The following is a 4509-nucleotide window of genomic DNA, read 5'->3' on the forward strand; positions in this document are numbered from 1 at the left end:
GTTAACCTGCTCTTGAACTGTTCTTTATAAGTAGCCCCAACACAAAGCAAATGACCAGTGGAATTTTACCTTCTGCCAATGACTTCGTCACTGGAATGATGTGTCTAGGTAACAATGGACAACATTCCGCTGTTTCCACGATGGTAGAATTCCATGATGGTTGCAGGAGTGGATAGATCATTGCATGACAGAAGGCTATTGGAACACTTTGGAGGCAAATGGTTCTTTTTTCGGTCTTAATAGAGTTTGGAAATTGCTTTCAACAAACAGATCTTATTGCAGATAAATCTTCAGAAATGAAATGCTTGTTTCTCGTCTCTGCTTATGCTTGTTTTTTTCTGATCCTTTTAGCATTTATGCAAAACATGATTCTGTCTGTTTATCTAAGGAACTCCCACGAATCAGAGAACTGGGCAGGTCTGGTCACAGTGAGTTACTATTAAAAGTAGTGAATTTGTTGTGTGATACGTTGATTGAGTCAATCCGCTGTTTCATTCTCTTATAATAGTTGTTTAATTAAAATAAGCAGCTTAGTTACTTGGTGGCAGATGGGGAGTGATGGTTGCAGCTTGCCTTCAATTGCCAAACCCAACATTGTTGTTAAAGGGTTCAACTTGCGCCCGTTAAATTCATTATCTAAATAATATGTTCATTCTGCGATAAAACAGTTCAAGATCTTATGTTATCAAACACGAAAAATAATGGAATACCCTAAGTGAACTACATTGTTACACCAATAAAAAGGGGGAAATCATTTTATAATCATCCGAGATCTCTGGGGAAGACGAAGGAATGGAAACACAGTCTTTCATTCACATACATCAATAAAAGACTGACATATGTCTTTAAAACATTTCATTTTGGGTCTCCCACTCCCCTTTCTTTTGTAGTATCTGGCCCTGCCATCGAGGTAAGTTATGTATTAAAGCTGAGATGAAAAATGTGTTTGGATTGTACTGGACTCCTTCTTTTTGCTAACCTGAGGCCTTGATTGCAGTCTGTCAGAAAAGGGGAGATAACGTACCACACCCAGTAAGTACCATTACTCATACTGGCGTTCAACTTGAGTACTGATCACTAGCTGGGAGTTAAATTCCCATCCTTAGGCAACCAGGATTTTGCATAGGCAACAATTACTGTACAAACAGGAGTTTGCACTTGGAATAAAATTCCTAGCTATGCCCTAAGTATTGCACCCCCACTGTTTTCTCGAGACAGGTTCAGGTTGGAGACAAAATGTATTGAGTGAGGGTGTTTGGAAAAAGGCAGAGAGTATGCCTTAAATAGTAATTTCCCATGTGAGCCCTCACATATCCAAGTGAAACTCTTTCAATAGGAATTATTTACGAACACTGGGTAATACCTCATGCTAGGGTACTGATTGGCATTTACTGGGTGAGGAAAATACCCCTATATGTATCTACTTTTCTGATCCCTGCACAAATTGAAGTTTGCACAGGGATAGAAAAATAAATGGGCGCTGGTAGTCGTCCACAAAGTCTCCTAACGCACCATGTCAATGTGGGGGTCGACATTCAACAGTGCTAAGTGTATTCAGCACCCTTCCAAGTACTCTTGCCTGGACAGGTAGGCTGATGCCTGCATTTACGTAGATGTTCATTGTATTTGTAATTTCGCTCAATGGGAGTTTCTTCATGGTATGACTATATGTAACATTCTCTAGCACCAGTATCTGCCCGGCATATCAAGATGGTTTGCTCTTGTAGCAAACTCATTCTGCAGATCTTAACCTGAGTTCGAATGCATCCTGTTGAGAACTTGAAATTGATTTGAGCTCCGCAGATATGCTTTGTGATCTGATATATTTTTTTTAAATCAGCCATAAAAAGTAGTTACTTCTTGTCAACACTTTTAAACTCCCCAATGCGCAGTGAGTGATCTGTGTTGTCACCTGGTCACTTAAAACTTGTCTTTGGACCCCACTTCAGTCTTGACTGAAGAGATTCCCAGCAGTTCAGTGGTGTTGTGTCCTCCCCAGCTTGGTAGCATGCACAAGAACACTCTACACATGGAGCTCGTAGTCAACGTTTTTATTCCTCAGCGTACAACATTCAACTGACTTCTCATTATCCCATAACCATTAATGACGACACCTTAACACCTCTCAGAATGATTGTGTAATCTCGTCATTGAGTCCACCCTGGGCCACAGGGTCCTAACACTCACAGCCCTAAGACACTACGGCCCGTATTTATACTTTTTGACGCTAAACTGCGCTAACGCAGTTTAGCGTCAAAAAGTTTAGCGCCGGCTAACGCCATTCTGAAGCGCCATGTGGGCGCCGTATTTATTGAATGGCGTTAGCCGGCGCTAGCAGACCGGCGCTGCCTGGTGTGCGTGGAAAAAAAGCACTACACCAGGCACCGCCGGCGTTGGGGAAAATGGCGTTAGGGCGTCTTAAAATGGTGCAAGTCAGGTTGACGCAAAAAAATCGCCTCCACCCGATTTGCGCCATTTTTAACGACGCCCAGACGCCATTTACATGACTCCTGTCTTAGTAAAGACAGGAGTCATGCCCCCTTGCCCAATGGCCATGCCCAGGGGACTTATGTCCCCTGGGCATGGTCATTGAGGCATGTAGGGGGGCACAAATCAGGCCCCCCTATGCCAAAAAAAAAAAAAATTATACTTACCTGAACTTACCTGAATGTCCCTGGGATGGGTCCCTCCATCCTTGGGTGTCCTCTTGGGGTGGGCAAGGGTGGCAGGGGGGGTCCCTGGGGGCATGGGAGGGCAGCTGTGGGCTCATTTTGAGCCCACAGGTCCCTTAACGCCTGCCCTGACCCAGGCGTTAAAAAGAGGCGCAAATGCGGGGTTTTTTGACCCGCCCACTCCCGGGCGTCATTTTTGCCCGGGAGTATAAATACGACGCATTTGTGTCGCAGTCATTTTTTTGGACGGGAACGCCTACCTTGCATCTCATTAACGCAAGGAAGGCGTTCACGCAAAAAAATGACGCTCTTTCCTCATACTTTGGCGCTAGACGCGTCTAGCGCCAAAGTATAAATATGGCGTTAGTTTTGCGCCGAATTTGCGTCGAAAAAAACGACGCAAATTTGGCGCAAACGGAGTATAAATATGCCCCTTCATCTCCCACCTTGTTAAGCAAAAAGTCACAAACTAAAAGAAATTAACAAGAAGCAATGTTACATTTCTGTGATCAGCCATCTAGGTGGTTGCACAGTTCAGCCAAACTGTACGATATGAAGTAGTTGAACTGTACCCAGGGTGAACCTCAAGGGTTCAGGGTTTGGTATTTGATCAGGGCTTTCAGGTAGAATAGCTTTTTCTGGAGCTGCAGAGATCGAGGATTGGCTATCACGTGTACCTTGCTTTTCACAAGTTTCAAAGGTTCAACATCAAATAGAGGACATCTTTTTTTTCTGTTTTTTTTACGAGCACCCAGTCACCCTTGTCAAACATGATCTCCTGTGTTCAATAAAGTTGATCAGCATCTGTCTTTATCTGAAGTTTCCAAGCACTGTTAGTAGCACAAACCTTGTCATCACTCAGGGTTCGTTTAGAGTCCACTGTGTTAATTTAGTTCTTATAGCTCTCCAGAACATCAGGGTGGCTAGACTCTTACCAGTAGTAGAGTGAGAGGTCCACAGATAGGCACGGAGGCCTTGACATAATGCCAGACTGTTCCACAACACCGCTGGCCTGAGGCCACAAGGGAGTACTTTTCTGATGCTTGGCATTGAGTTTAGTCAGAAACTCCATAATCTCCTTACTGTTGAATGCTAGAGCATTGTCAGACTTAAGAGTGTCCGGTATGCCCCACACTGCAACTATGTCGCCCAGCCGCTCAATAACTTTGTTGTGAGTTGTTGAACACATGTCCTCCACCAGAGGAAAATGGAAATGCTCATCAATGACCACCATAAGATGGTGTCCAATTGCTAGGAGCCCAAAGAAGTCTAGGGCAACTCTTTCTTACACATGCACAGGAAGATTGGATATGGTTAATGGATGCTGGGTCATCTTAGGAGCCAGGCAATCACATAAATTACACTCCTTTAATTCCGTTACAACCTTCTCGTCCAAGCGAGGGTGCCACACTCAATCTCAATGCCTTTTATGAGCAAGTTCAATCACTTGCTGTCTCAGGCTTGCAGGTTTGACACTCTCGGTTCATCTTAGCACAATGCCTTCTTTTGTGATAGACAGTTCATCTTGCGTGTTTCGACATTTTTGAAATTCAACATCATCACTTGGAGGCCGAACACTGTCTCCGTGATTGTGCTGAAATGATGCTTTTAAGGGCAAACATGTCTTTATGAGCATTCGTAGCAGCAACGATCTGTTCGATGGAGCGAGCAGCTGGTGTGCTCGAATGTACAATGAAGCTGAACTATTCCTCATCAGTTTTTGATGTTGAACTGTGCAGCTGTAGGGGTACTTGTGAGAAATAGTCTGCAGGGTTCTGATTCTTGCCTTGCTTGGGCAATTATTGTAAGCATTGCATAATCATACTCTTGTAAACGC

This window comes from Pleurodeles waltl, chromosome 9 (genome assembly GCF_031143425.1).
Source record: "Pleurodeles waltl isolate 20211129_DDA chromosome 9, aPleWal1.hap1.20221129, whole genome shotgun sequence".
Lineage (NCBI taxonomy): Eukaryota > Metazoa > Chordata > Amphibia > Caudata > Salamandridae > Pleurodeles > Pleurodeles waltl.